This window comes from Akebia trifoliata, chromosome 11 (genome assembly GCF_017979445.1).
Source record: "Akebia trifoliata isolate Shusen 1 chromosome 11, ASM1797944v1, whole genome shotgun sequence".
NCBI lineage: Eukaryota > Viridiplantae > Streptophyta > Magnoliopsida > Ranunculales > Lardizabalaceae > Akebia > Akebia trifoliata.
The window spans coordinates 40776826-40789757 of record NC_141385.1 but is presented as its reverse complement, the minus strand read 5'-3'; positions in this window follow the sequence as shown (position 1 = coordinate 40789757).

Sequence of the window (12932 nt, the reverse complement as noted above, 5' to 3'; positions counted from 1 at the left end):
ACCCATGTAGGACAAAACACGTTTGGTAAAGTGTAGGGTAAAGCGTAGGGTGTTGAACATTTCCCATATATATATGGGAAATGTTCAGCACCCTAAGTTTTACCACACACTTTAACAAACATTTTTTGTCCTACATGGGTTAAAAGTTTTGGAATGGGCTGATTTTTGGTGAAGATGATCTCTATGATTAGAAGATCATCCTCCCCAAAAATCAGCCCATTCCGAAATGTTTAGCCCCATGTTTACATGTTGAAAAATTGTGGACCGTCCATTTTCTGTAAATCATTTTTGATGGGGTTAGAAGTTTTGGAATGAGCTGATTTTTGGTGAGTATGATCTCCTCACCATAGAGATCATCCTCACCAAAAATCAGCCCATTCCAAAACTTCTAACCCATGTAAGACAAAACACGTTTGTTAAGTGTGTGGTAAAGCTTAGGGTGCTGAACGGGACCCTATATATATATAAGGTCACGTTCAATGGCAAACTTTTTAGCAAACTTTTTGGCAAAACTTTTTTCAAAACATGAGTTAGAAGTTTTGGAATGGACTGATTTTTTGTGAGGATGATCTCTACGGTGAGGAGATCATCATCACCAAAAATCAGCCCATTCCAAAACTTCTAACCCCATAAAAAATAATTTAAAAAATGGACAGTCCACGATTTTTCAACTTGTAAACATGGGTTAGAAGTTTTGGAATGGGCTGATTTTTGGTGAGGATGATCTCTACCTAACTCATGTTTTGCCAAAAAGTTAGCCATTGAACGCTACCCATATATAATATATATATATATATATGGGGGACGGTTCAGCAGCCCTAAGTGTCAAACATTTTTCAAAATATGGGTTAGATGTTTTGGAATGAGCTGATTTTTTGTGAGGATGATCTCTATGATGAGGAGATCATCCTCACAAAAAATCAACATATTCCAAAACTTCTAACCCCATCAAAAGTGATTTACAAAAATTGGACGGTCCATGATTCTTCAACTTGTAAACTAGGGTTAGAAGTTTCATAGAGATCATCCTCACAAAAAATCAGCTCATTCCAAAACTTCTAACCCCATCAAAAGTGATTAACAAAAAATGTTTGGCAAACTTTATGGCTGCCGAACCGCTCCCATATATATATAGGGTCCCGTTAAGCACCAAACATTTTGGCCAACATTTTAGCCAATCATTTTTGTCCTACATGGGTTAGAAGTTTTGGAATAGATTGATTTTCGGTGAGGATGATCTCTACGATGATGAGATCATCATCACCAAAAATCAGCCCATTCCAAAACTTCTAACCCCATGTTTACAAGTTGAAAAATAGTGGACCGTCCATTTTTTGTAAATCATTTTTTATGGGATTAGAATTTTAGGAATGGGCTGATTTTTAGTGATGATGATCTGCTCACTGTAGAGATCATCCTCAACAAAAATCAGCCCATTCCAAAACTTCTAACCCATGTTTTGAAAAATATTTTGCCTAAATGTTTGGTGCTGAACATTTCCCATATATATATATTGTTATGTATTTATAAAACAACAACAATCACTTAGGCTTAGTGGTAAGTTTATATGGGGGATCCATGTAATATTTAAATTGATATGGTTAATATATTATTCAACAAATCTTGGAGTAGATCCTAACTACATCACTCTATTAATTTGTGACATCCAAAAATATGATTTGATTTCACAAGATTACAGAGGACAAAATTCTAATGACTTTGGAAAAAAAAAAATCACTGTTTAATATTAGTTTTAAATTCGGGAGTTTGATAGCCACCCATTTTAAACACAATTTTTTCTTTGAATCTGAGTTTTTTCATGAAATATAGGAAGTTATAGTGTTAGATTGCCTATTTGGTAATCCATGTGGGTCCAATAATCTTAAGTAAGATTTGAAATCTTATTAATTAGTCATGATAGTCTGATTCAAAAAGTAAGGTTTGCTGAGTGACAAACTCGTTGGGAAGAGAGTTTTTTGGAGTGATTATTTTTTTTGTCACAAAACCGTGAGCAAACCCAACAGCTGTTTGACATGCGACTGAAATGACATAAGCAATAAAGAGATCATTTTTCTCTCCTGCTCGGACTCCCCTGCACACAAATTTTAATTTTAAGATCACTAATGCTGAGGTTACATAGGATTTACTGGGATTCTCACAATTTTGACATGGGGTACTCACATAACCGTAGATGTGTTTCCTCGTGATTGAAGCAAAAACAATTTACAGTTTGTATGCATCTCCATGTGAGAATTGTGAGAATCGCAATAAATCCTGTGTCACCCAGCACACTCTTTTAATATCTCAAATCTTAAAATCGATTGTTGAGCTCACATGAATGATCACATTTGCAACCTAGCACTACAGCCTTCTAAATTTCATTAAAATACCCATATTAAAAATAAATAAATAAATAAATGATAAATAAAAAAAGAAGTTTTTTGAGCTTAATCTAAATTGTTGAAAATAGATGGTTATGGTGCATCACCAAAATTTAAAATTAAAATTCAATGGTTAAATATAACCTAGTTATCTTTCTTTCTTTCTTTTTCGTTTTTTCATTTTTAAGTTCATAAAATTTTGTCCTCTACAACACCATGGCATCGGATCGTGTTTTTGAATGCCACAAAGTGATCCAATAAGAAATTTTCATTTTTCTATCTTCGATAGGAGAGAGAAATTATCTATCTTATTGCTTATGTCATTTGTGCCACATGTCTAACGGTTGTTGGGTTGTGAACAACAAATCACTTAGAGTTTTTGTAATAAAATTGCAATAGATAGATCAGCCCTGTCCAGAGTGATTTTTAACTCACAATAATGTGAGTAAATTTGTTCATAGCCCAACACAAGTTTGACATGTGATGCAAATGATGTAAGCAATGGAGAGAGAATTTCTCTCTCCCGCCCATACATTTTCTGTCAATAAATTTTAATTTTAAGATTTCAAATCTTAAAATGGATTGTTGGGTTCACATGAATTATCACATTGGCAATTTAGCACCATAGCCTTCTAGATTTCAGGTAAATACTCATATTTAAGAAAAAAAAAAAAAAAAAAATCGAATCCAAGGTGTTGAAAATGATCGTCTACCGAACACTCAAATTTAAAATTAAAATTCAACGAAAAAAAGAACTTTTTTTTTTAAGTTCATAGAATTTCATCATCTACCAGACCATAGCATCAGATCATGTTTTTAATGCCACAAAGTGATCTGATCAGGAATTTTCATTTTTCCACTATGGTAGGAGATATAAATTCTCTCTTAGTGATTACATTATTTGCATGACATGTCAAACGATTTTTGGGGTGTTGTGAGCAAAAAAATGGCAAGTGCATATAATCATAGACTTTTCCCTTATGTATCCCAAAGAAAAAGATCTATGGAGGTCGATTCTGTGATAAATCGACCTCAATCACAATTCATCATTAAACTCATAAAATAATAGAAAGAACATGAAAATATAAATAAGACGAGGATTTTTTACGTGATTCGATAAACGTGCCTACGACCATAGGTTCGGGGAGCCATTTCATTATAAATCTTAATTTATTACATGACCTCCTTGGTCTCCCCCCTTTCTCATCTTTCATCTTCCTTCATTTTTATAGTGGTCTTTAGCCCTTTAAGTAGAATATCCCTAAAAAGAATCATATTCTTGGTTAAATTATAATTAACCCTATTATCCCTTACTTGTAGAAGTGAGTTACGTGATCACCTCAAGATTTATTTCCTCACAATTGGATAATCAGTAACTCTTCGATATCTTCCTTGTTCCCTGTTCTACAGAACCTCCAATGTCAAAATAATATTCAGAGAAAAGTTTGACTAAGATTTAATGCAAGAAACTCACTTCTACAATTAACGGGTAATAGGTTTAATTATAATCTAACTAAGATTAGAATTCACTTTAGAGTTTCTCTATTTAAATGACTAAAGGTCATTGTAAAAAGGGAAGAAAATGAAAGAGGATGAAGAGGAGAGATGGGGAGGTCACATAATAAATTTAGATTTATAATGAAATGATTCTCCAAGCCCGTGGACATAGGTACGTTTGTTGAACCACATAAAAAAATTTGTATTTTTTATTTTTTCATGTTCTTTTTATTATTTTGTGGGTTTAATGATGAATTCATGATTAAGATCGATTTATCATAAAATCGACCTTCACACTATGCACTTACCACATCAATCGAGTATGATTTTTTTAGTCAGATTATCACGACTCAGGGGAAAAAAAAACTCCATGCATTGCTACTTTGGCTCCGTAAAATTAGTGGTTCACGCCCCTGCTATGGCTCCCAATTCAATCATTTGCTTAATCAAATCATTTTAAAATACAGTCTTCTTAGTCCATACTATAAACCAGTCACATTCCAAGCCCTGCGAGTGTGAATCATGGAATTAGAGGCCACTCCAAAATTTTGAAGGAACTCTACTCATTACAAGAGACGTGGCATGTTGAATTTATTTCACACCCCTGTATTTTCATCAAAATTTGAAATATCTCCTTAGAATAATACCACGTGTAATCCAATGGAGAGGGTTCCTTCAATAATGGTCTTTTCATTTGTGACGATAAAAAAAAAAATTTGTTGTTTTATATCCATTGTTTTGGGGTTTGTTTCTAAAAAAAAAAAAAAAAAACAATTTATTAATTTTTCAACGTGGGATTTGATATATTATAGAATTTGGTGACTTGTAAATGTAAAAATATGGTATTTAATGATAATAAGTTGATTTTATAAATTTTCAGATATATATATATATATATATATTCATAATTTGTAATATATTTTTAATTTTTATCATTTATTTTTCTGTTTTAAACGTTTTTTTCATAAGTTTTCCCTCGTCGTTTTAAATCGTATTCTAACCTTCTGACTATGTACAGGGGTTTAAAATTGGCCTGCAAGCCTATGACCCGGCCTGAATAAAGCTCAAATTAAAATTATTGAATTTTTTTTTTCAAAACCAATCTTCTTCAAGTTCTTCAACCTCTAATGATAAATTATATATAATATGGTTGTTTTAGGTTCTATTCATTGTTTTCAACTCGCCTTAATTGTAGAAATCCTTGATTTTTTTATCTAAAATCTCATCATCTTCTACTTCAAAAATTATATCTTATTCGTGATATTTGAATGTGGAAGTAGATAAACTCTTCTTTCATAGCCACACCTCCATAGAGTATTAAAATTTTAAGAACTTTACAAATAAAATCTAAAAAAAGGTAAATTTCACTGTTAGATTTGAATTTAAAATTTGAGAGTCCAGGGACCATTTGTTTTTAAAACTTTTGATCAAGTAAAAAGAATAAAATCTAAACCTAATCTAGGTAAGAACTTCGAAGGCATGAGGTGTTATTTGGCCAATGTGGCAGGCTATGTGAGCCAACAATGGCAATAAGCCATACAAAAAAATAATGTTTTTCCCTTTTAATTGCACGATACAAATTGAAGATGAGGGCTTTAGGTCAGTTTTATTTTTCTATTAAAGTGGACCAACGTCAAGGTCGTATGTCACAGTTTGAAAACACAGGGGTAACTCAAATATTCATCAAAACATAGAGGGGTATGTAAATAGTAAATATTCTAAAGGATTTTATTTTATTTTTATTCTTTTTAAATGCCCGTTGTTTAGAGGCTGGAGTTGGGTTTAGGCCCACAACCCAGCCCGGCTCGTTTGCATCCCTATTATTGGGTCTATAGAGTTTTACAAAGAAAAGATAGTTACTATTGCCACACCAACTCTTACTAATGCCACACCCTACCTATTCAAACTGGCAAAATAGCATGTGGTTGGTGCGGCGTTAGTAAAAATTGGAGTGACAATAGTAAATCTCAGAAAAAAATTATCCCTTGAAAAGACTTGCCTCAAACAACGTTTGACTCTCCATTGAGAATTTGAGGTACAAGAATATTTTCTCAAACCACATCCAAGGCTCTATCTCAAACTAATGAAGGAATTTCCTAAAAATTCACAAATGAAATGATCTTTATGGATTGAATCATAACAAATTTGTAGTTTTCATCACACCTTAATCAAACCTCGTTTGAGATTAGAAAAGTCTTGGATGAAAAATACTAGCATCAAACCTTGTTTGAGGGTCTCCATCAAACAAACGAATGAGACTAGTTGCACACTACATAGAAACCAATTGCACCTCATCACGTAAAAATAACTATGTTTGATGTTTAGTCTCCCAACCTACAATTATGTTGATGTTGTGTGTAAAACATCAAACATTCGAAGGATCCTTTTTCGTTTAGATCTCTTGAATACTAGCTTTTCTTTTCCCTTTCCCTTTCCCTTGAATATTAGCCTCTCATCCCATACCATGTTTGATATTGTGTTTCAATCATTATTTGATCTTAGAAAATCTTTTCCTTTCTATCCCCAAAATATCTCATCTTGTGGTTTATGGAGCCTAATGGTATTGGTCAATAAAGACGTACTGTTAATCAAGCTACACGTCCCGTCAATCGAGCCACCAAAAAATAAATCTACCATAATTGTCTTACTTAGGTAAAACTCTACATAGGTTTTACTAAGTAGAATATATATATATATAGGCCGTGTTCGGTATACACTCTTTCCAACTTATATCTCTACAATTCATATAGGCCATCAAATAAAACTCTAATCTATGGTCCAGATCGATTGTAAGTTTACAATCAATTCTTAGAAAATAAGATTTTCTAAATTATTTTTACCTCCCCGCATACACTATCTTCTTCTTCTCATTTCGATTTGTTGGAAATGCAGACAAAGACGAAATCAGTGTTTTTTGATGAAATGGCATAATCTGTAATTATGAGTTTTCTCTTCATAGAAAATTCGGTGTGATATCCATAGATTTACCTCAATCTTGAGAGAATCACATAAAATATGTGTTTTTGTGTGTGATTGCGTCTTGTTTCTTGTTTCTTCATTCTCAATTTTTTTTTTCTTAACATCTTGACCATACGCTTTGACAAACAATGTCAAACATGGGTGGATGTTAGAAAAATCCCAACTTGAATATTTTTCTTGGTTGTTAGGTTGCCAAAATATCTAAATAATTGTTCAAGATCTTCTGCAAATATTTTTGGCTCCTTAGTCCCACCATACAAACTTAATTGGTGGGAAATAATTGGAGAGTACATGTGCACCACTCCTTGATGTGTTTTAGTCGGACCTCAACCACCTCTTTTACACATGAAAGATCAAAAAGCCATGGTCACATCTGCATATATTTATGTCCTTTAGATCTGAAATACTATCTAGGGAAGTCAATTTGACTCAATATTCCAGTTTGATCCGCCCGAGAAAATAAAGGTTTAGGTTCGTGATTTTGAGCCTTTGAAGATAGGGTTGGGCTAAAATTTTACAATATGATAAATCCAGACTTGGCTAAGGCTTGATAAAGGTTGTTAATTCATCTAGGTTGTATGTTTGGGCACCTCAAAATTCAATTGAGTAAGTCAACTCAGTGATGTAAGTCAATTTTAAAACTATGCTCCATGTATTACAATTAGGGTTAGCAATGGGTTGGATTGTGTTGTGTTGAGGGTGGGGTGTTCAGAAAATTCAAAATCGAAAAATCAGGCTGGAACGAACCAGTTTTTTTTACTTGAAATCGGTAACTTACCTAGACTGTGAGATTGAGACCGAGACAGAATCGATGATTATTGGTCCGATCTTGAGTTAAGGTGCTGAAACCAAACCGAACCAAAATCAAACCTTCGAAAACTTGGACCGCAAACTCAATCTTTGACCTGGTTTCAATGTTCAATCTTTGTAATTTTAGTTTGAAATTATTATTACTTAATTTTCAATCTTTGTAATTATTAGGTTTTAATTGTTATTGTAATTTTTGTAATTATTATTCAATTATGTAAAAAATACATTTTGTTTTTACAAAATTAATGGATATTGGGTCAAACTTGGATTGGACCTAAACCGATTTCAACCCAATTTCACATGTTACGAGTAGGGTTTTGGGTTCACCTCTATGCAACCAGGCTGGGTTGAACCAGGGCCCATTCAAGATCAATCCCGATTTTGATTTACCCCCAACCCGGATCAAAACCTGATACATTGATTTCGGTCTGATCTAGGTTACCCAAATGAACATCTCTATGTTGAGGTAAGGGTATAATGAAATTGTACCAATCCCAAACCCGACTCATTTAATAATTGTGTTAAAAACTTAAACTCAAATCCGACACATTTATTAAATAGGTAACCTAGCTCAACCTATGTAATAAAAATCTAATCTTAATTGTAAAAATAAATTCCATTTCCACCACCAAAAATTATATACAATTACTAAGAATAAAGTCACACAACCATAAACCAATTTCAACCAATACAAATTAAGTAACACAAAACATAAACTAATTTTCATCACCAAACTATATCACAACCAATTAAAGGGACGAGAAAAGAAGAAGTAATTTTCAAGCTTAAAAGCATTTTCCAACTTCTGACTATTGTTTGATATAGATATAGACTTGAGTGGATTTACAGTAGGGCCATGGGGGAATTTACCCCAACAAGAATTTTTTAAATAAGAATTCATATGTTTTGATGACTGATAAGAACTGCGAAAAAATAAATCTACTGGTATCGTCCTCACAAGAATTTTTAAAATTTGTAAGGGTCTTAATTCCCCTGCATAGACAAAATCTTGGCATCTTCCCTGGATCTAGACATAGTGAAATGGAGGAACGAGATTCATTTAACCCAACCCAAATCCTTTGAACAAGGTTTTGATGATAATGAAATTATTGGTTGATAAAAACTTGAGAAGCTTACCCTACATCCATGGAATTATTGATTGATAAAAATAGTCGAAAATGACTCGTTTTCTGCATCTGATTTTGCAGGTATCTAAAAAAACTTAAACGTCACATTTTTTTTTTTTTTGGATGATAATACTTTTATTTATTTAGTTAATAATAAAAATAGTCCTAAAATATATTTTAAAAAAAATATTAAATTAAGGATAAAAAAAAGGTCAATTTTTTTAAAATATAAGTATGAATAAATCCAAAGAAATTATCATCCAAAAGGACATCTCACTAAACAATAATTTTCCAAAATAGTGATTAACTTCACATAGAAAAATTGTCTAAATAGTAAATTTTCTCATACCATTAAGAGGTCTCTCCAAAACCTCCCATGGACCAACCCAAACGGGAAACCACCGACTAGAAATGGATTATTGGAGAAATAGTGGTTTTGAATCCATAACCTCGCATTGGTCTCAATCCAACCCATCCCGTGTGCTTGCTGTCAGTTAAAGTAGTAGCAGTGAGTGTATGTGGGGATCAACAAATTATTGTTAGGGACTTAGGGTTAGGGTTTTGTGCTTTATTTTGTTTTTCTTGCACTTTAGGACTTGTTTTGGATGGGAAATTTGCAGCAGCTGAGGCAAAAAGACCCATATTTGTGGGCCAAAGTTTGGTGGGGACCCTTAAAAATTGTCTTACAGTCTAAGAGTGTCAGCTAAGCTAAGCCACGCCTTATGGGTGCGGTCCAAAGGTGCAACCGGTTACCGGACAAATGATTGCTGTTTTGTGTAATAATACACCCAACATAGGAAACATTTGTTTTTTTTTTTTTTTTTTTTTTAATTTAGATAAAAATACCAAACAACTGCAAATATATCTGGTTATTTAGAGATATATCTTGCCACATTTTGGTGAATATTTAATATACCCTTATTTATTGAAATTGATGAAATACTTCTTTTGACCTCGGTCTATTCCAGGAGAATTTGAAAATGACTTAAATGCCATCATCAACCTCTGACTTAAATTCATCATCTTCAAGCTCTTTAATCTCTATGGTAAATTATTTTTTCTATTCATCCTTATCTTCAATCAATATTGTTCAACTATTTGTAAAAAAAAAAAATTATTTTTTTTAATAAAAAAACAAATCTATTACTTCTACAATCCGTCAAAATACTATCTTATTATTAAAAAGAGTTCTGATAATATGACTCGCCAAGTGGCATACTCTATCGACTCATTTACGATGACAAGTTTGGGAATCGTAAATCCGTACACCTCAGGATACACGACTCCCTCGAGATACACCTATTATGGGAAAATACAATAGTGTATCCCGAGACGTACAGATCTACAGTTCCCAAACTTGTCCATGTCAATGAGTCGATTGAGTATGCCACCGGACAAGTCATATTATCACGACCTATTAAAAAAGGATTATAAATCATAAAATAGTGACTACTAAACATTTTTTACTGTTGAAGTTAATGATGATGGGTTTTGGGGGAGAAAATTCAAGGGTCTTTTACGAGATCGAATGTGAGATTATTTAAGTGATTTTTATTGATCTACCAGACAAGATCAATGTCAAGTCATGTCATAGTTTCAAAACACGGACAATTTTAAATATTCATCAAAATGTGGAGAGGCTTCTCTTAAAAGGATATTAATTTTTAGAGATCAATACATGGTTCTTATGGATCAAACAAGTCTCCAAGAGATTGGCTTCCCTAGTGAATCCCTAGGTAATATATTTCTATCGCAACCATATAATGATGATTGTTTGTACCATTGGATACGAGATACACTAAGATGGGAGTCATAAAGTTGTGATGCATTATTTCTTCATGTATTATTATGTAAACTTCAAGCAATGTAATAATATTGTATAGATGAATTGATTAAAAAGATTGAATGATTTGAGACAATGAATGGAGAACTTGAATTTGAAGAAAAAATCAACTGAGAAATATGATCTTTGAATTTGCGATGGTATGCGATCTTTTGATAAAGAAGAATGCATTTTAATTAAAAAGAATGACAAACATTTGATAAATAAATGCAAAACTCGCCTACCAAAACAATAATAATAATAATAATAAATTTGAAACATAGGGGCAAAAACACTAATGATATTGGATGAAGTACTTAAATATGTAAAGATCAACAAAACTTACTCTTGGGGGAGTTCTTAGAAAGTCAAATATTGAGGTCAATCATGGAGACAATATTCTTTATACTTGAATAAAAGATCACGTTTAAAGAAAGAATTACCTCCATATGATTTTTAATGCATTAGGCAAAATATAAGTATATTATTAGGGCTGCAACTTGGGCGTGCAAAACCCGATTCCGCTAGGTTGAAACTGACTTTGGGCCTCCTCTGGGCACAACTAACTTGAGTTCGGCCAATAAAAAAAATGCCCGACTCAAATCGGGTTGTGTGCGGGGCATAGGTATCGCCCAACCCGATTTACCCGAATCCGAACTTAATATGATTATAATTTAAAAATATTTCTTATCTTAGTTTCTTTCATACTCATAATTCATATTTCAATATGTATGCTTTTGTTTATCTAAATATCAAAACTAATGTATAATTATTTTCATTAGATAAATAATCAATCTTCGTTATTAATGCTTTGTTTTAAGTGTAATTATATAGACTAATGCTAAAGTGACCTTAAGATTGTAATTCATACCGCACATCCTGACGTGAAGTGTGTAGGAAGCATAAATGTTTTTCCAACATGACTCAATTCTATGTTCTCATACAATGATTATGTTATAATTTTAAATATTTTTCTTTTATATAAAATTGTGGTTATGAATAAAAAATGATTATTTTAGTTAATCTTATTATTTTTCTTCTCTCCAAAAATTTACTTATAATTTTATGTATATAAACTTTTGAAACAATTTTTTAAGAAAAATAATTGTAAATTTTAAGTTCATTTACACGCTACTTATTTTTATATAAACTCTTACCGATACTAAATTACCTAGCACTAAAGAGGAATATATTAACCCGACTTAGGTAGGGTTCAGGTTGAGCATTTAACACCTGAGGTCAGATTGGGCAAAGGTGTGGGTTGGTGTTTGTCAAGTTTGGGTTGGGCACAGATTTATCCCTAATCCGACCCAACCCGCATGAGTTGCAGCATTATATATCATAGATGATTAAATGAGAAAATCGATACAACTAAATAAGCATGTGAGAGAATTAGGACTAGTTGATTTGAGAAAAAAAAATTATTTCCTCGAGTTTCTAAATAGACAATGAACCATGGTCTTGTCCAAGGACTAGTCTTGGGGAATGTGGAAGGCCCCCATATCACACACACCAGGTAAGTGAGAGTGCGCCCTTGCAGGTGGCCTCTCAAGAATTAATGCTCATACTGAGTATCAAACTCACGACCTACGAGGATTAACCACTTATGGGTCTGAAATTGCCATTGAACCAATCCCTTAGGGTTAAATATTTTCATATTATAATTGATTAATTTCTAGAAAATATTTATTTGCTCAATAAATGACATAGTGCTAGTATAAGAGACCACATAGAGAATCAATACAACATAATTCTATATTATTGTTTTTTTTTAAAGAACTGTGATAAAACGACTCTCCCACATGCACCACTTGACATGGGGTCTTTCATCGAGAAACACAAGTGCACATATTTATGGGGATGCGTAGTGGTGTATCCCGAGGCAAAAAATCTACCATTCTGACACACCTCAAGTAAGTGAGTATTTTGAGTATGCCATGTGGAGGGAATCAAGAGACTTGTTTGAAATCCAAGGACTTTAGTATATATGGCAATAGCATATGGAGAATAATTTAGTAGGGATGTGCCCCCAGAAAAGGGTTCGTAAATATTGATTGTCAAGAAATACCCCAAATGGATTGTTTTCCCTATCTTGATTTTATAATTCACAATCTCAAACCAAACCATTGTGAAGGATGTCAGCCATAGAATTAGAGTTGTACGATTAAATGCAAACGTCATTTACTTACAATACATTTAGTGTCCTTTGACATATCACCTTTCTATTTTCTTTATGATAATATTTTCCGTATTCGACGTCTATTGGCAAGGATTTCTATGTCCCAACGTATAAACACCCCTAGCTTCCTTAGCAAA